This window comes from Ambystoma mexicanum, chromosome 4p (genome assembly GCF_040938575.1).
Source record: "Ambystoma mexicanum isolate Mex_15411 chromosome 4p, UKY_AmexF1_1, whole genome shotgun sequence".
In the NCBI taxonomy this organism is placed as follows: domain Eukaryota; kingdom Metazoa; phylum Chordata; class Amphibia; order Caudata; family Ambystomatidae; genus Ambystoma; species Ambystoma mexicanum.
In genome coordinates this window covers 962,896,881-962,917,894 of record NC_090927.1, presented here as the reverse complement: position 1 = coordinate 962,917,894, position 21,014 = coordinate 962,896,881, and positions in this window count along the sequence as shown.

Below are 21,014 nucleotides of genomic sequence, written 5' to 3'. Positions count from 1 at the left end.
CGTTGACTGTCTATGGACATACTTTGACATATACATAGTGGATTGGGTCATACGGCATTTGTTTCTACCTAGATGCCTCATATCAAAGCCCATAACATGGCGACTTTTTCTTCGGTCAGCCATCGACAATGAAAAAGGACTTCATTTCATGACCATGATTACAACTATAAACCCTGGCCGTGCTTCTGACCCAGCGTTCTTATGGAATTGCCGACGCATGGAAAGGGGTCGCTGGACTCAGCAGGTAAGCTACCAGGTGGAAGGGCAGCACCATCCCTGGGGATGTGCAGTAACGTCACATGATAGTCAACTCATTTGTATGTTTAGAAACGTATGGTTTATACTATGATCACGCAATGTATAAAACCGGCAGCAGCCATTTGTATTGGTGTAAAAAGGATGTCTCTTTCTCTTTTGCACTCATATATTTTGCAGAATGTATTCCCACAGGTGCACGTTTGGCATAATATCATTATACTCAACAACAGCAGACGCTCACTAATAATGTAAAAAATGTTCAAAAATGTTCATTAATAAAAAGAGACTAGCGCCACTATGCATGCATTTTCATTAGTATAGCCACTAATATCAACCTCCTGATTACTCGAAAATAATAGCAAACGGGCGCTCCCTCAGTACACAAACTGTAATCAGCAGCCATAAATAGGCAATATACATATATTTAATCAGGAATCTTGTAGAACCAGAGCATTGTTATAACCTATTAGAACATTTGCAATGTGGCTTTTTTTGTATAACATCCATTTCAGGTGGTATTCGAAACCAGGGATTTGGATACAAGATACTTCACTTTGCTACATACCAGATTGACCACAAACAATGGTAAGACTACCAATCTATATTTCCCAAGGTGAATTTACATTTGTCTCAGAGAGGGGAAGAGGAGAGGACAAGACTATGAATGTGATTACCAAGTAGATATGTGTGATGCTCAAAAAATTATTTAGGTATGTAGTAAATGAGCAACATCAGAATACAGTTTACCTAATGTTTTAAACCCAATATTGCCATGTGTTAATTAACATGCAACCACCCTGCGGTATATTTATATTATATATATGTTCTTCTCATTTCTTCTCATATCCATTTAATCCTACCCTTTGCCCCACCTTAATCTCTGTCTTTCATATTATTATTGTAATTTCATTGTGTTTTGAACAGTGATGTTACGTTATGTTATTCCCTGTTTTGAGAAAGGCTCAGCACGAGCCGAAACACCTGTCAATAGAAAGGGCTCTCCCACAGGAGATTTTTGACTTATAACCAGTTTGCACATTATTTCGGTTAAATTTGTGTGGCGCAGTCACCGTGTGAAATCCCGAACTACACTTGTCTTAAACCTCGGAGGAGGGGTATTGGTCCTCCAAATACTTTTTCACACACACGCGACACAGGATATTTGCAATACTATCAAAAGGGTGCGAGGCCTGTGAGGCTGACCCCAAACAACTACCCAAATATAGCTGAATGAAATAAGGCTTGTTGGACTTTAGCAAAAGAAAACACATTGGGGTCACCCTCATTCAGTGCCAGTTCATTCAGAAATAGGAATTCACTCGGGATAAATTATCATGAGCTTGAGCTGGAGGATTGATCAGTGAGGTAAAATAATTCACCGAATTAGTCGCAAACACATTATTCGAATCATGTAGCTGCTGCAGCTCAAAATCGCAGGAAATAATTTCCCAAAAGTCGCCAGATTATTAACTACGGGCTGCATTCTCGAGCTCTTGCCTAGCCGAACTCTTGTTTTGCCTCACTTATCAATCTTTTGTAAATATGCCCGACCTTCCTAATTGCAGAAAAATCCCTATGTGAGTTTGTCAATGCTATTAAGGGACAAGCATTCAAGGTCCTACATTCTTGTGTACACCAGACAATAGGGCTGCCAGACATATTGCAAACACAGCACCTTGATGTCAAAATAATTCCAGTCAATAACATAAGGCTAACATATATCTCTGCAATATGGGCTCCAGACACAGGAGTAGTGAGACAAGCTTAATTAACGGCAGTGCTGCATAAATTCGGATTCAGACTCTTTATCTAAACAATCCCATGTTGGTGGCTGAAGAATGGTATAAAGTGGGCAGCTATTCCTCCTCTTGCAACACACTCCTCTTCCCCCAGGGGGCTGGAAGAGCAGGATTAACGGATCGTGATCGCTCTCTGGATGGCTACCTAGATGAAAATCAAGCAGAAAATGCCAGTCAGAAACACGAATCATACATTAATCAATGATGTTGCATGCATTTCTTACAATGTGATCTAAATAGAGCTCCAGTGAAGAATGATATATTACCTCTGGATAAAGTACATTGCATGCAGTAGATTTCTGATGTCAAACGGTGCTTTACCCAACTGGGATAGCATGAGTTTTTCCACAGTGTGGATTTTATTAATTCACAATACAAGACACATGTAGCTCAAGAAATTAAATTAACTCAGCAGTGTATTGTGATACAGTCCAATCACTCAAAGGCCACAGTCATGGCCCATCTCCCAAATCAGCATTTCATATCAGTTTATAACAGATATCTGTCTTTTATTCATAACAGCTATGCTAGAAAACCTACAATGTGTATGTGTTCACCAACTACTGCTAGCATTAAATAGAATGCCATGGATTTATGCAAAGTGGATATTTTGTAATTGTGATGGCATAATGGTCGAATATAATATGCATATGTTATTATTTTGTTGATCGTATATGTTATCACAACATGTTTTAAAACCTTTATTGTTGTTTTTACACTATAGAAATTGGAGGGCAGCATATCTATATATTATGTTCGCCCTAGACCTTAGGGTTTGCTGGGCCTTTGGAAGGGATTCATTTGTCGCCATGAAGATCAGAGGAAGACATATGGCTGCTGCTTAGTATTGTATTTGTTTGTTATGCTTGTTTCTGTTTTTGCATTATATTTAATATTTGCTTTGGCTGCATATGTCTGCACATTTTATGAAGTATTTTTATGTAGATTAGTTTCACTCGAATTAAGCTCTACAAAAACGAATACTATTATTATTTAAGCACACTGACACCAGACCTTGGAGATACTCCGTTATTTATAATTTCATTCATGGACACCCAATGTTAAAGGCAGCTCGTGGCTGTTGGAATTGATTGGACTCCTGCAGGCTGTATCAAGAATGAACGTGTTGCTCGGGGGATGCCATGTTGCCAATGCACATAGCAATTGATGGGATGCCAAGAGACAGGGTCCAGCAAAGAGAAATATGTTGTTACAGCTAGGAACATTTAGAAATTAAGGCAGAGCTCGCTTTCGGAGAGAGAAAAACCTGCTTCAGTTTACATAGTAAAAAACAACATACATTGGCAATGCCAACTGTTTGGGCTTTTGTGCAGGCATGGGAAAGGCCTTTGTAAGGTGCTTCCATAGTATTATTAACTGACCATTGATGATAGCATGTGAAAAATGAAATGAGTACCTGTGCATCTACTAGGAGTGCCTGGTAAATGCTTAATACATATACACAATCCAAAACAGTTGGGATTGCCAATCATTTTCTTTAACAGGACTTCAGTGAAGGACACATATAAGGCTTATAAATTGAGTGGCTGACTGCAGGCCTGGCTAAGACGGTTGTAGTACACCAGTATCACACTTACTTCTCCATTTAAGTCATTAACTCTCAGAGACTGCTTTGGGAAAACACTGACAGGCACTTTGAGTGCAGAGTTTGATGGTAAGGCGTAATAAAGCAAGATCAAACAGTTCCCATGTGGCGGTGTTTTGGGCATGGAGGGGTGTAGGAACAGGGTGGGAATGGCAATAGGGATGAGCCTGGCCATGGAAAGCTAATGGGCACATAACTGAATATAACCTTTGAGTTTTGTGTCCTTCCTCATATGCTATTTCTCCCTATCTGTACTCTATGGAAATCGTTTTGGCTTATAGGTGGCTCTGCCACCCAGTAGCCAAAAGTATAAAATGTTGAGCTTACACACCCAACCAGGTGGCATTTCTTCACACTGACTGATTTGTTAAACACACAGGGGCTCTCTTCATTACTATGTTATAGTCATATACGTAGCCTCAGTCAGTCTTTACATTTTTAAAATGCCTATTTATAACCCAAATCTTTAGGTATACATACCAATATGATAAAGGAGGCCTATGGCCCTGATATTCTTGAAGAAGTGTCTAAGGAAAGGGCAGAAGATGTCTGACTCATTTGATGGGTTTGGAGTGATATCTGACCATTCTGAACACCAGTTGTCCATGTAACCTGATCTCTAAAATGTGGCTTGATATTCTTATATAAATATAATTGGAGACACCCAAAGGCCACTGTACAAAAGATGGTGATTTCTCTACATCCTTTTTGGGGGTTGGATAGAGTATATATAAAGATAAGGTAAACACATACACAACAGCAGTTGCAAATACATATTTAGCCATTCAAAATATTTTCAATATATTAATGGTAAATAAAACATATTCAGTGTAAAAATAGATTCAGCCTATTGACAGCAATGTGCCCTCCTAGGTTGCAAATTATAGATGCTAAATTGGTTTTAACAGAAAGTGCAGCAGCTTGGGGTTGCCTCAGAAGCTGACCTGGGGTATGTTAATAAAAATCAAATTATAATATTCGCAGTCGCGCTCTTTCTCAATGGTGAAATCAAGATATGTTATCCCAAAAAGGTATTGGTTTTAATGTTCAAAACATTAACAAATTGTCACAACATAAACAAGAAAACAATGTCTAACAGTATAGTTCAAATTCACTATCTGTCTATTTTTATTAGTTCAAATTCACGGATAATATCACTTCAATCATTGAAATAGAATGGTTTTTGGTAGATTCCAAGTCTCCTGACGAGTTAGGGGTCTTATTGTCAAACCCCTATTGTTTATGTGTTTGAATAGATTCTAAGTCTTCTGATGGTGCAATGGTCTTATTGTCAAACCCCTGGTTTTAGTAGAGATTCTCACAGCTTGTCACTTGAAGTCCTTTTTTTTGGTTGAATAAGTTCAAGTTGTTTCGCCTTCCAAGATTGTGATTTTAATGCCGATCTTTAAATTTATGATCCCGAGGCCGAGCCCCTTGTTGGGGTTTTTGTGGTTTTGTGGCTTGATGTTTTTCAACGTTTTGTGAATTTATGTGGATACCAAATTTCCTTTTTAGATTTTGAAATCTAAGTGTCAGACCTCTTGCACTACTTTGTAAAAAGTATCTATTGCATTGTCAGTTGTCAACATTGGTATGAAGGTAGATTTAGGTTTCAGTTTGGTGTTGGTTGCTAGTCTCATTTCAATGTCCTGTTCCTCAGTGAACCTTTCAATGGTGAATTGGTCATCTAGGTCTGTCATATTTAGAAGGTCCACTGTGTTTTCCACATGTTGTACTGAAAGACTAGAGGGTGTAGCTTGAAATCTGCCTTTTTTCTTTTTGTGAAAGGTTTGTAGTTTTAAAACTAATTCAATGCTCTTTCTGTTAAAACATGGTAGAACTCATTAACACATGGGGAACAGAAGTTATAACATATGACAGATTACGGAGAAAGTATTAATGTTGCAAACATAAAAATTGGTACATGCGTTCCTGGGGACATCTGTGTATAAAATTGGGGAATTTTAGGTCAAATCTTTCATGTTTAAAATTACCCAAATGTATCAGAAAGGCAAAGCAACGTCCCACAGACTTGAGGATTGGACTCATCTGTGCAGTACATAATATGTAACCTGCGTGTTTAATATGCCAATAGATTGAAATTGAAGAAATGCAAATTTTTGTCAAAATCGGATTTTCAGTAAATTAAATATGGGAGGTTTCTAGATACTGTAAAAATCACCTCCTAAACATGACATTCTTTTCCTGAAATACAATCAGCAAAGAGCTAGGTGGAGACTTCTACCCTTGCCCAATCCTGTTATTAGAGGCAGGCGTAGTGAATCCTGACCCTGCCATATACTGTGATGATGTCACATGGCATTATAAATAAGAGCCCCTGACAACACACAAGGATGCAGGCTGATTCCTGACTGATTCCTGATTTTCTAGCCGGCATCCTGTCTGTTACTGTCTTCTTGCAAATATCCATCTAGAATCCAGATCCCAACCACAAGGCCAAACCTTGCTGATACTGCTTCAGCTAGTCCTCAATTTTTAATTATCCCAATAACGAAAGGGAAGCTGTGGTGTTTTGGAAAAGCATCCTGAATGTAACCTTGCTTGCTGCTCACTAAATGCAAACCTGCCATCCAGCTGATCTGTAGCATCCAGTAACCAGAAGTGCTACCCGGCATCCAGTCCATGCCCGCTGGTTTTGTCCGGCTGTCCTGTGTTAGACCAAATCTGTGTGGTGATCGAGACTGCTGACTTTCCAAATCCAAACTAAAAGTGCATTGTGATTATCAATAGGAACCATAGAAACCATAGCATACCTTGCCTTGCTTTGTCCTATCCCAATCTCTAAACCATCCTATCCTTACCTTAATAACTTGTAACATTGTCAGAATCCTTATTGCAACCCGTCATTGATTTCTAGTGCAAGCGCTATCTATTTAGTAATTCTTGTAATTTAAATCCTAAGCTGTCAATCCTATTTCGAGTGATCGGACTGGTTCCGCCAGGGCGGGCGCTGGAGAACTAGGGTTGAACTCATGAATCAACCCTGGAGCTTAATGTGTCCCTCTTTGGTATTCTAGCCTGAATGCTCTAGTATAGAGTAAAACTATTCTTGTCCAAATTGATTTTCCTTTTCTGTTTTCACTAACCGATTTTTCTAAAAATGCCTCTTATTCTACATTGCATATCTCCCTCAGTTTAATAGCTGGAGACTTCATTTCACCTCCTGATTGTACCTAAGACCTATAGCAACCCCCACTCCAAATCAGTGAATTTCACCCGTTTTTATCAAAAACCGTTTGGTTAATTTAAGGCGGGAATAAGCATTTTTGCAAAGTTTTACACGTTTTATTTTTACTATCAATTGTTTTAAACGGTTCATTCATTTTTTAATTTTATGCTTTTGCTCTATCTATTGCTTATGATTGCTTGTAACTTTCCGGTGTTCCTCCCATAGAGAATTGTACTTATTTAAGGATTTCTGCACTCATTCATTGTTTTATTCCGCCATTTCTGAGTGTCATTTTAACATTGCAAGGGTTTCAAATCTGTTTTTCTCTTTTGTTTGGGGAGGGAAGGTTGGATTCAAATTGTGTTTCTCATTCCTCATTCCTGATGACCTGCTGCTTCCTTATATCTATTTAGAATTGAATTTTTGTGGGTTGAGGAATATTGCGGGGCGAAATCCTAACTTGAGTGCTATCTTTCTAAAAATTGAAAGTGTCTCTATTATCTGGTGTTTTCTATTTGTGTTACTAAATGGTTAATTTAAGGGCATTGCCTACATTCCTATTGTTATTGTCACCCTATTGGTGATTGCTGCCCCATATTGTAAGAGGATTCAATTCAGCACTACAGCCAAGTCTTGTTATAAACCTTCAAGTCACTTCAGAATATAACTTTACATTGGATCCACCTCTCAGTAAGTCTTTCTTTGGCCTGCTTTGGGTTAATTTATTCAGTTTTATACAAAAAGTAAAATCTGGTGTTGTTTTAAAACGCCGGCTTTTGGATAGTGGTGAGTACTGGTACTGCACCCCTTTTTGGGATTTAAGAAAATGAATTCCCAACAGTTATGGGTTTGCTTTTGGCAATCAGCATTGCCACTCCCAATGGTTTCAGACTACTGTGTGGGTAGTCCAATGGTGGTTTTAGGCAGTGTCCTTCTGTGCCCATAACATCGGCAAAAATGGGTGGCAGCCTATTCTTCATGCATTTCCCTGTGCATTTTCTGGGAAGCTCTGGCCATCATGATGTTTTCCATGTCAGTACTGCACAGTTTTGAGGTAGGGCTCGGATGCATGGGTAAATACATCCCACAAGCCCCCCTCTTGCGATGGCCATTCTGTTTCACAGTACACAGTTCAGCATCTTTTCCTCCATCCGGTACTGATCGATCGGTTCTCCTCGCCGGTCCTGATGGGAATATTGGGCGGTACACCGGGCCCATTGGATCTTCGTTCCCGGTCTCCGGATCGTCCTCCTTGTCCCGTCTCCAGGTTTTCTTTCTCCTAGGACGACAAAGGAAGAGCGGCAATACCTATTCATAGACATTTTTCCACCACTGTTGAGATAGTGGGGCAGCATATGCATTTCATCATAACGAAACATTACATTCTTATTTTGACAAAAAAAAACAGTATAACTAAGAGACAGTTTCATGCAAATCACAATATTTTAGAGACTAGATGTGGTATGTTTTATGGTTGGAACTGAATTAGTCTGAGACAGTACCAGCTAGGATTCCAGAGGATTCCTCCAGTTGTTGCAGAGTGTGCCTGGGATGGCAACATTTCAACTGGTTTATGTGGACCCACTTGTCTTCCCCCGCTGCCAAAGGACCTTTGGGGATGTGGATTTTGTAGGCCACAGGGGAGATCTTGTCGATGATCTCAAAGGGTCCCTTCCATGTAGGCAAAAATTTGCGCTGCTTGGCCTGGTTCCTTTGGAAGTTGTATAGATAGACCCGGTCTCCCACCTGATATTCCTTCCTGGAAGTTTTCAGGTCATAATGGGTCTTCATGCTATCAGCCGATCTTTCTAGATTCCGCTGAGCATAAGCAAAAGCATGTTGAAGGTGTTTCCTTAAATTCTCCACATACTCATGAGTAGTGGAGGCATTAATCAGTGTCTGCTCTTGGGTCCTGTAGAGCAAATGCTGCGGAAGCACCATCTTGCGCCCAGTCATCAACTCAAATGGTGACATTTTGGTTGCAGATGAAGGGGTAGATCTGATGGCCATTAGGACCAGAGGTAATCGGATATCCCAACTTGGCCCAGAATCTGCCACAAACTTCTTTAATATGCTCACAATTGTCCGGTTATATCTCTCTACTGCCCCAGAAGAAGCTGGCCGGTAAGCAATATGTAACTTCCTTTTGACCCCCAGTATCTCCCACATCTTTGTCATCACTTCACTGGTGAAGTGGCTACCCCTGTCTGACTCAATCCTTTGAGGTAGACCGAAACGGGAAAAGATGTGGTTAATCATCAGGGCAGCTGCCGTTTCTGCCTTGCAATTTGGGGCTGGGAGACATTCCATCCACTTGGTAAACAAGCATGTCACAGTCAACATGTACTTATTCCCCCTAGCAGAGCGAATCACGGGGCCTACAAAGTCGATTTGTAAATCTGACCATGGCAGTGTCATCCCCCTCTTTTGGAGAGGCGCACGGTGCGTGAGGGATGATGGCTGAAATTGTGCACACACAAGACACCCCTTCAAGTATTGGTCAAGGTCCTGCCCCATGTGTGGCCAGTATGCAACCTCTCTTAAGATCTCCAATGTTGTGTGAAACCCCCTATGACCGGCGGTGGCCGCATCATGGGCGTGACTTAACATCAGGCTTCGGAATGAGGTAGGAACCACCCACTGATCGTGGCCAGCTTTGGATTTCCTTACCAACAAACCTTCTTGGATCCGGAACATTTTTGGACATTTCATCAACACTCTTAGGTCCTCTTTCCCAATGTAATCGGTATCCGTCAGGGGAAAGTTCTCAGGGTCCTCAAGGTGCTGGTAAAACTTACCAATAATTGGATCCCCCTTCTGAGCGGTAATCAAATCAGCATCAGGGGTCTCCTTACTCCATTGTGCAATTGAAAGGTCGTTGTGAGCATTTGTCTGGGACCTAGTGATAGCAGTGACCTAGATTTCCCCCAACAGGGACTCAATCTCAATTAGATCCCCTTGGATGGCCCCGGTTTTGGCCAGCTGATCAGCTAAGTCATTTCCAGTTTTGTCTGGTCCCTCTACTTTGGAATGACCCTTGATCTTTTTCCAATAGATGGTCATCTCATTCGAGGTGACCAGATCATCAATGTTTTGGATCAACTTCCCATGTTTCAAGGGTTTGTTGTTAGCACATAACATGCCTCTGGTTTTCCAATTAACCAGGTGCTCCACGAACCCGTTCCGTACATAATCCGAATCTGTGATTATGACCAGTTCGTGGAGTTGATGCTGGACAGCAGTGAGGATGGCCTGATGCACAGCCATCAATTCTGCCACCTGACTACTTCGGGGACCAATTTTGTATCCAGCGGAGGGTTCTGGGGACTCATTCACCCATGCATTCCCTACGCCAGCCACCAGTTCTTTCTCCCCGTCGTTGTCAACATGGTAAGAGCATCCATCCACATAGACAGTGGGCATTCCCTCACACTTGTCCTCTTCAAAGACTTTGTGTGGGGAATTAAGGTATGCCTCCGTGTTGTCCTTGATTTTTAGACTTTCATCCTCGAGACAGTTTTCTCTGGCACAATCATGCAAGTCAGCCAGACCTTGCGCGAGGGGACTCTTCTTGTTTTGGCCATATCGGACCTGGACAGGAAAGCCTTGCATTGACAGAATCCAGGAAGTAATTCGGGAATTACTCACATTTCCGGTCCGGATTCTATCACTTTGGAGATATTGCAGAGGCTGGTGTGGAGTCTCCACTATGATGTGTTCCCCCTGGATAACCGGGCGGTAATTCTTCAATGCCCACACCGTTGCCAGGAGTGCCTTCTCACAATCGTTGAATTTTTCCTCCACAGAGGATAAAGTTTTGCTTGCATAGGAGATTACTTTATTGACCTTGTCATGCTTTTGGTATAATACTGCCGTCAAGCATGTATTCGAGAACCCCGTCTCCAGGAAGAACTCCTTGTTTCTGACAGGGTAAGCTAGGCAAGGCGCTTGTGAGAGGCTTCTTTTGAGTTGTCTTACTGCCTCGGATTGTTCTGGACCCCATTCCCACTTGACCCCCCCCTTCAAGAGATGAATCAGGGGTCTGGTGATCTCTGCCTAGCCCTCAATGAACTTTCTGCTGTAATTAGTCAGTCCAAGGAGGCTCCTTAGTTCCCGCAGAGTTGTGGGGTCTTTCAGTTTCTGAAGTGCTTCCACTTTCTTTTCCTGGGGACAGAGACCCTGAGGAGTAATCTCATGCCCCAAAAAATTAACACGGGTTCTACACCACTGTGCTTTCTGAAAGGAAAGTTTTGCTCCAGCGGCCCTCAACTGCGTCAGAACATAACGGATCTCCGCTATGTGTTCCTCCACAGATGAACTTTTGATGAGGACATCATCTACATAAGCCAGGTTACCCCTTGCACCCAGGTCAGGCATGGCCTTATGTAGGAAAATATTGAACTCATTACCGGAGTTGAGGTATCCGAAGGGAGTCCGGCTCCATGTGTATTGCTGGCCCCCAAAGGTAAAAGCCAGCTTGTATTGGTCCTCCCTACTGACCGGCACAGTCCAGTATCCATTGGTCAGGTCTATTGCAGTGAATACCTGTGACCCCTGGATCTGGGCCAGCCCTTGGTCAATGTAGGGCAGAGGCCATCGAGAAGTATGGACCCGTTTGTTGAGCTCCCTGAGGTCGGCGCAGAGTCTCCACTGGCCGTTTGGCTTCAATATTCCCAGCACCGGATTATTGAAGGTGCTGTGGACTGGACGGATTATTCCCCTGGACTCAAGGTTCTTAATTATTTCAGTAAGGGACTCCATTGATGCGAGAGGCAAGCGATATTGCTTCACAAACACTGGAGTCATGCCAGGGTCCGTGGGGATTGTTGTTGTGTGGATGTCGGTGCGACCACAGTCATATGAGTCTACCGCAAAGAGATCTTGGAAATCCAAGAAAACTTGTTTCAACTTTTGCTTTTGTTCCAGAGTCACACAGGCATCAGCTAGGTTGACTCTCTCTTCCACCATCTGCCTGAAGCCTGGAAAGACTTCTGGTTTGGCTATTTCAGCGGCCTCCTCCAGCTGGGTGGAGAAGTCCCTGGTCAGAGTGCTGATTTGGACCGGAGGCTTCAGGTGGGAAAGGCAGCCCTCATGGACCTGGAAAATCACCTCATCCCTCCTGAAGTCACAAGTCACATCTTCCTTACCATAAGGGCAAGAAGTGTACACCAGGAAGTTCCCCCCATGCCGGGTAAAAATCCTGTCTGGTGTTGTATTGTCCTCACTGTCACTGTCAAAACAGTCCTTGGGGATTGGTCCTAACAGTTCATTTCCAAGATCAATGGAGAAATGTCGGTCATCAACCGCCATTCCAATAATGGTGCCTGCGGCTAGAGTAATACTCTTTAAGTCGCTGTTATCCACCTCTATTAGAATGGTGTCATGTTCTATGTTGACTAATGGAGTTGGGTTTACCCCCAACCCTTGCTGTTGGAGAGAAGCATTTAGATGTATGTAAGCATCAGGGTTTTTCAACTCTTGTCCCCTTTTAACTTTCACTTCCAGGGAGAATTGTCGGGTCCTTTCTGGGATGGTGACTTCCTCTTTGATCTGAATTTCAACTGCATAAGGTAGCAATTGAGCTGACCTAAATGCTTTTTCTGGATCATCAAAGCCCATGGGATTATCCGCTAATCGGGACCAAGCTTTGAAGTTTATTAGGTCCAGACTAATGGCAAAGCGATTGAGAATGTCACTGCCTAAGTAAAAGGCGGCAGGGACGTCTCGCACGACCCAACAATTGTGGACTATGCTCTTGTTGCCAATGGAGATTTTGAGCATACACCTGCTTGGCAGGAGATGTTTGGAATTAGGTGCTTCCAGGTCCATTTCCCATTTGTCTATCAGTTTGAAGGTGGGAATGGCTGGATCTTTTGGGAGTTGGCGGAACATGGCTTCGCTGATGAAGCTCTTACCGTTGTTCACACACACTCGAGCGAGAACAGAGTCCTTCCCATCATTTAACTGGACAGGGATGAACAACTGCTCTCCAATTTGCTGAATATCAGCTAGGCTCTGAGCTGATTTCACATCTCTCTGGACTATAGGAGTGGGAGTTTCTGATTGTGGATTGGTATAGAATTTCAGGGTGTTTCCTTCCAGCGTGGAGTACCACTTTAGACTGGAAGGAAGGTTGATTTTCAGAAATAGAGAGGACCCCCCATCACCAGTCTGTTGTCCTACTGCTATTACTGTCACGTCTGGAATTTGGCTATTCTGGAAGTGAAATTCTACTTGGTCAGGTTTTTGTTCAACCATGTGGCAGGTGCCGTTTAAACTAACATGGTTGACACTCTGTTTTAATTTTATTGGTCGGCTAGTCTGGGTCCAGAGGACCTTGTTTACACAATCTATTAGGGGTGACAACCTTCTCAGGAGGTCATTCCCCAGTAAACAAGGGGTGCCCTCTGGAGTCACAACTATGACCGGGTGTTTCAACTTGTGTCGCCCAATTTTAATGTCCAAGTCTGCCGTCCCCTCGACGGGAATTTCCTTCCCGTCAAAGTTCTGGAGTTGTCCAGGAAGTGAGGTGAGAGGAATTTGGTAATTCCCTCCCCTTCCTGCATTCAGTTCATCAAAGGCCCTTCTGGACAGAAGGGTAGCTTGAGATCCAGTGTCCACCAATGCCAAAATTGTACCCTGCCCCTGTACTTGTACCGGGGCATAGTGTCTTCCCTCCTTCTCCTCAAGGGGGCACAGATAATGCACATTTTTGGACAACTGGTGGGCTAACTTTCTGGTTTTGGACATCGCTAGCGAAGAGATTTGGGCAGAATTCTGTGGAGAGCCTTGGGAATCTGAAAGAAAAAGTTGGCAACTGGAGATCAGAGCCATTGTGGGTTCCCCGGGTTCCGGTTCCGGGCCGCCCCCCCCTTTTTGGAGGCAGTCCCCAGGATGGGTTTGAACCGGGGGATTTTCTTGCAGTTGGTTCTGGGATGAGATGGTGGGCGGCGGTAGCTCAGTCTCCACATCTCCCCAGTCTGGATTTGCATCCCTAGGGACCCATTTTTCTTTGGGAGGAGTTCCCCCCTCTCTGAAGGAGAAGATCCTTTTCCCAGGATCCTCTGAGGATCCCTCTCCCTCAAATTGGAAGATCTGTACCTCCTCCTCAAACTGAGTCTGTTTGGGTCTTTTGTTTCTCCTACCCCCCTCTACTCCTTAGGAGGCAGACTTTCAGGGGCAAGAGATTTTGTTTCCGGTTCCTGGGTTTCCAGGGGCTGTTTACAAGTGAGGAAGGAAGCTTCCTCCAAGGCTTTACACCCCCCTTCCCCTTGTGCCTCCTCCCTGGGAACCGGTGAGTTATCGGGGTGCTGCCCCCGTCATTGTTCTGGGGCACCAGGTCCAGAGTTGGGTGCGTTCTGCGCCGGCATGCCGTTCTGAGGGTTCTGCTGCGCCCTCAGTATGTGACCCAGATCCCGCGCCATGTTTTGAACCTGGCGCTCTAACTGGGAAACCCGCTCAGGCTGATACGGGGCCCTGTTTTCTCCCCTGGGCTGATCCCGGGAAGGGTAGCTATCCCTTCTTTGGTAGTACCCCTGGTTGGGAAGATTTGGGTACCCCTCCACCCTTGGCCTCCCCTCTCCCGGATTAAATTGTCTGGGCTCAGGGAATTGGGGAAAGAAGGATGGATGGTTTTGGGGCTGAAAGTCGGGTGGATATCTGGGGAAAAAGTTCTGCCCAGGGTTTGGTAAATTTCTGCCCTCCTGTGGAAAGTTTGGAGGGAAGTTCCCTGGGTTCGGTGCTCGGTTGGATCCCCCCCCTTGGGCTGGGGGAGTCCACACATAACCCAGGATGGGTCGATTTCCCTTGTAGCGGGGACTTACATAATCAGGAGAGCGAGGGACCCCATTTGTGGGGCTGCCTCCTTGGCTCCCTGTCTGTGACTGACCCGAGGACCTCCTGGGCCTAGCATTATTAGGTGCAGGTAGGTTTTTAGGCCCCCCCATCTCCAACTCTAAAACGGGGGTGGCCTTTACCTCTGCCACCTTGGCAGCAGCAGGGGTGCTGTTGGCTTTGGGGTTTTTCTGGGCATTACTTTTGCTATCTACCGGTTTCTGCACCTCATAGATCCGGGTAGCCTGTTCAATGACCCAGTCTAAAGATCTTTTCTCGTGAAAATCCCTCACGAGCTGGGTCATTATGTATTTGGGCAAGGCATGAAAAAATGTATTAATGAATTCTCTACTGTCTGTGCGCACCCTTCTGGTGGTCTGCGCAAAAGCACGTTTCAGTTCTTGCACAAATTCTTGTGGGGCCTGATCCTCCCCACATTGCAAATTGTAGGCTGCCTTGCGAGCCTCTTGAGGATTTCTAAGAATGGAAAAATGTTTCAAGATGGCCGCCTTATAGGTGGACCATCTTAAATGATTTTGGTCCTCCAGCCCCGCAAAGAAACTGGAGTATTCCGGGGAGAAGGTCCACTTTACATATTGAATACAGCTTTGGCTGTCCTTCAAATGGAAAGTCTCCATCATTTGCTCAAACAACTCTAAGTGCTCCCAAACAGAATACTTAGCGTTCTTATGGTAAGGCGTGATGACGCTCCTGATCGCCTTAATCTGCTTTAAGGGGTCCTTAAGCAAGGCCCTTTTTGCCTTATTGGCCTTTTTGGTTCGGGTAACCCTTGTCCATTCATCCTCTGACTCAGAGGCACTGCTCCCAGAGGTTCCTGTCTGTTCTTCCAGGTTTTCCCGGATTCTGCGAGCCTGGGAATGGCTGGCAGAATGTGGGGACCTGGTCTCCTGTTTCCTGTGGTGCTCAGAGGAGTCCTCAGATCCCTCCTTGCTGCCAGGATTTGCTGGGTACCCCCCCCACTGACCTAACTGGGCAGAGGTTTTCAGGATGCCCTTAAGGGGCCTACTCTCCTGGGGTTCCCCACTGAACTGTACTGTACTTGGGTGCCCATACCCGGATGCCCACCCCTCCATTCCTGAGTGGTACTGGCCTATGAGCCCCATACTTTTAGCTGGATAGTAATCTGCCATCCCTGTGGCCCTGTGCTCATGTGCGCCAGGGGACATGGGGGTGGTAGAGTCCAGGGACTGGGAGAGGTGAAGGCCCCTGGTGTTAGGGCTCCTGAGGTTATGGTCAGGAGTCTCTCTTTCCCAGCGGACCTCATCTCTATCCGCCCCTGCTCCCTGTTGCAATGCAAGAGCCTGCATTTGTGCTTTCAGTTCCTCAGTCAAGGCCTTACTAGACTCTATCAGTCTCTCCTGCATCGCTACCTGTTGTTGGAGCCTATCATTGTGTTGACAGAGGGCCTCATTTTCCCTCTGTGCTTCCTGGTTGGTCCTGGAGAACTGGGCCAGTCTTTGCTGCAGGAGGTTTACCTCCCGAGTCCCATCCCTACTGGCCTGCTCCTTTCTTGCCAGAGCATCTTCCACCCTTCTGGTGTGCTCTACCAAGTTCTGGTTTTCTTTTTGGAGGTCACCCAGCCCCTGGAGGGCCAGGGGATTTTCTTCAATTTCCTTTTTTAAGTGGCAGACTTCCTGGCCTAAAGTGTCTCTTTCCTGACTGAGAGCCTGCATCTGTGCTGCCAGGTCGTCCTTCTGTCGTTGAAAGGCACCAGCTTTTTGGCGCTCCTCATCAAACTCTGCCTGGGTATCCAGGTCTTTCAGAATCAGTTTATTGCTCTCCTCTTTCTCTCTATCTAGCTGGCTTTGCAGGGTGACTACCTGCTCCGCGCATGCCCTGTTGAAATTGATCTGTTGCTCCAACTTTTTCTGGTTCTGCAGTAAGGAGTCCAAACTGTCTTGGTACTCCTTCTGCAGGGCCAGAAATCTGGTATCCTGGTCTGTCTTTTCCTGTTGCAGGATGCCCATATCCTCTTTTATTTTAATGATATATTGCCTACTATCATTTTCTGACTCCTGGCTCCTCTGCAGCCTCTGCTCAGAAGAGGCTAGATCAGATCGGGCCTTCTCTAATGCCATCTGTTGCCTATTTGCCAGATCTTGGCTTTCAGTGCATTTATCCTGCATGTCTCCCATATATAGGTACAGGTATGCTGCTATCCTGGCAATCTTATTGTGTTCATCTTTGGCTTTAGGAGCCATATATAGTTCACTCAGGGCCACATGTAATGGACCCTGATCTCTCCATAGGTCTGACCCTGTTTCAGTGACCTGTCGCGTGATGGCCTGCAACCAGGCATCCTGGCCCTGTTCAGTCCATTCACCTCTCACAAATAGTTTATGTAAGAGGTGCTCTCTGGCTATTTTCATGTCTACTAAGGTCGTCATTCTAGAGATTGGTCTCTGTCCTGACTTACAGAAGTTTGTATTTTATTTTTGCAAAACAGACCTTTTCCTAAGAGCGTTCCTATGAGGAGTGCTTTACAGCGTAACACAGCGTGGTGATCCGACCGGATATGTGTATCTGGTCAGCTGGCATGCTGTATTAATCTGCACAAATGGTAGATCTAACCCAAACGTCCGGCACGAGCCCCCAATTTGTAAGAGGATTCAATTCAGCACTACAGCCAAGTCTTGTTATAAACCTTCAAGTCACTTCAGAATATAACTTTACATTGGATCCACCTCTCAGTAAGTCTTTCTTTGGCCTGCTTTGGGTTAATTTATTCAGTTTTATACAAAAAGTAAAATCTGGTGTTGTTTTAAAATGCCGGCTTTTGGATAGTGGTGAGTACTGGTACTGCACCCCTTTTTGGGATTTAAGAAAATGAATTCCCAACAGTTATGGGTTTGCTTTTGGCAATCAGCATTGCCACTCCCAATGGTTTCAGACCACTGTGTGGGTAGTCCAATGGTGGTTTTAGGCAGTGTCCTTCTGTGCCCATAACATCGGCAAAAATGGGTGGCAGCCTATTCTTCATGCATTTCCCTGTGCATTTTCTGGGAAGCTCTGGCCATCATGATGTTTGCCATGTCAGTACGGCACAGTTTATGAGGTAGGGCTCGGATGCATGGGTAAATACATCCCACAATATATTAAAAAGTGTATGATTTTCTTGAACTTTAAATAAATAAATATTACTCTTACCAACCAGCCTGGTTCCTGGTCCACCATGACCCGGGGTATATGAAAAAGGGGTGTGATATAAGTAGTGTATATCTCAAATATTGAACCTACATATATAACAAAATAAGCATTTCATTTGTGCGCTGAATACCAGACTGAGACCAGGGTGTATCGCCAGACTGAAATACATAACATATTTGGGGACCCGTGCCGAGATTGTGAGTTGTTTACCACCCGTAACAGACTAGGGTAGCAGACTAACCTGCAGGGTAGTGATACTTTGCATGGCTGGAATACTGTGCTACACTGTACAAGCGTCTCCTAAAACAAATACTCCAAGAACAGGCCGGTCTGTAAAAGTAAAATTATATCAACCCCAAAATAATTAATAAAGAAATTCACATTTCCAAAATGGCGATTCCAGTAGAAATCAGTATGGCTAGGGAGCACCTCGTGCACAAGCTTTTTTGTCAGGGGTGAGTGGCCAGAACCGGATGAACGTGTCTGGCTACATAAAATCACGCAAGAAGTCACCACTATGGACCTGGATACATGGCAGGACAATTGCCCATTACACCAAGCTCTTTGTGAATTGTACATGGCCCCAAAAATTAAAGAGGAGCAAAGCAAAATTGCCAGAATTGCGGCCTACCGATAACTCCACATAGGAGTGATACAGATAAAGCATGCTGAAAATACTAATTTAATTATTAGAGAAAATCCAGACTGATTTAGACTCATCAGAACAAAGGCTACAGGAGAGCCATGAATTGGAGGTAAAATCTAGGGATTACGGCACAAGATTAAAAGAGGATCTGGCTCTCCTACAGCAAGAGAAGGCAGAGCAAGATACCCAATTACAGGCACTTAAAGAGGAGTGTAAGGAAAGGGTTGACTCTCTGCAACAGAGTCAACACAAGCTGGCACAAACATTACAGTTTAATAGAGCCTGTGCAGAGCAGATGGTTATCCTACAAGACCAGATAGACAAATTGAGAGCGGAAAATAATACATTAATTGTGAAAGACCTCCACTCTCAAGAGGAATTGGATCAGGAGCGCCAGTAATCCCATACTATAAAAAAACAAAGAGATGACCTGGCGGAGCAGAGGGGAACCCTAAATCAAGAGATGGACGCCGTAGGCCAGGAAATAAACAAATTAAAAACCAAGTTACAGGAAAGTACATTGGCCCTCCAGGAGTTAAAGGAACTAAGAACTGAGCATGGAAGCTAATGGAGCACTGTAAGCGGATTCATTTCAACACTACAGCTAAGTCCGTTTGTTTTGCAAATTAAAAGGTTTATTTGAAAACTAAACAATATATATATATATATATATATATATATATATATATATATATATGTATATATATATATATATATATATATATATCACTTTTAGAATAAATTAATGTTTGATATCACACTTGTGAAGATGATAGTGATCAACAATGGATAATGTTACAGTGGTACACACTTTTTGATGGCTTAGAAGTGATATAGAGAGGATAAAGTAGCTGAGAATGCTTTTATGGCTTCAAGGACAATGCAATAATGAATGAAAATGCAGTACAGAAAATAAACTTGATGTGACTTCAACAAAAGACAATGTACTCACTTTTCTTTGACAATTCACCCCCCCCTTTATGCAATGTAAAGAGATGGAAGGAAAGCACACAGTTCTCAGGAATGCAATCAAATATAATTCAGTTCCCCCCTAGCAAGCTTAGAGGAAAACAGGTAGGAGTTTTAAACACAGGCAATATACTTTGATGTGGTTGCAATTAAGTGAAAAATATGCTAAAAAGGCTTTCAATTCCCTATAGGGGGTTCAGGGTAGTTGATAGATACTTTGAATCAGTTCAGGCCAGCCCTATCAATGATTCAGGGATAGTTATTAGGTTGAAAACAGATTTCAGGGATGGAAGCAAAAACAAATATTTTTACCCGTGGCTAAAATGAAGCAAAATGTCAAATCGCGGCAATTTAGTCGCATGCGTCGAGCGCAATTACGGAGGCACTATAAGGAGTAGCCGGTTCTAGTAGTTGGAAAGCCTAGAATCTTAGCTTTAATATGAAAGTTAAATCTCGTTCCTAGCACAAACGGTTCCGGAGATATGGCCGATTTAGTAAAGGTAGTTTTCGGATTTGAAATTTTAAAGCTCAGAATGACAGATGACGTTTTCAGTTTTAAAGATGACAGAATGACACAATTCTAGGAGGAAGTTCTAATAGGCTAAAATAGTTTGGATTAGATTATTCTAAACTAAGAGATTGGTTTTGGCACAGTGCTAGCTGGGTACTCACACTAGATTTTGGACAGGAATGCGACTTCGTCACCGATCGGGTCAGGATTGGCTGGACTTCTGCTAGCGGTTCTTCACAGCGATCTGGTCTCTGGGTCTCCGGTTCTATTATCGGTTCTGCTAGCAGTTCCGGATACAGCGGTCTCTGGTTCTGCGGGTCCGGATCAAGTGGATTCTTAGCAAGCAGCAAACCGGACAGAGTTCAATAGTTTGCAAATTATTTTTGAGGCCTGCTGAAGAGAACTCAGCTTGTGGGTTAGCCTCTCTGCTACAAGTTCTGAAGTAAATTTCTGGATCCCTGGAGTTCTGAATTTGAAGTCTGGAGTCTCCCGGCAAAGTGTCCTGCAAGAAAGTGGAAAGTGAATGCCTCTACCTGGGTTTCAATGTTCCTTTTATGTGTTTTGAAAATGGGTGTGTGCCTGGGCCTAGCTAAACCTGCCCCTCTCAGTTATCATTGGCCAAGCTTTCCTCTCTCCCTTGATTGGGGGAAGGAAATGGATTGTCAGAGTGATGCTGTAGGTTTCATGGTCAGAGGAACCTCCCCTTGTCAAATTGCACGCAAATCTATTTCTGACCCAAATACATATTTATCTATGTACCATTTTTCTAATATTATAGATCCAGTTAACATATTTTCTGTAGCACCAAACCATCCGATCCCTGTCTTTGTACGATGTCGTGTCCACTTATGACAGAATTCTCCCCTTTTCATCCAGATAACGACCTCTAAACCTTTCCAGATTTTACACAAATATTCACCAGGGATATGGGTTTCAGATGATAAAGTGTCAGATTTTTAACATGCATACATTTGGAGTAACAACCTGTTTTTCCGCTACTATCCCCAAGAACATACCACAGGGTCCTAACACCT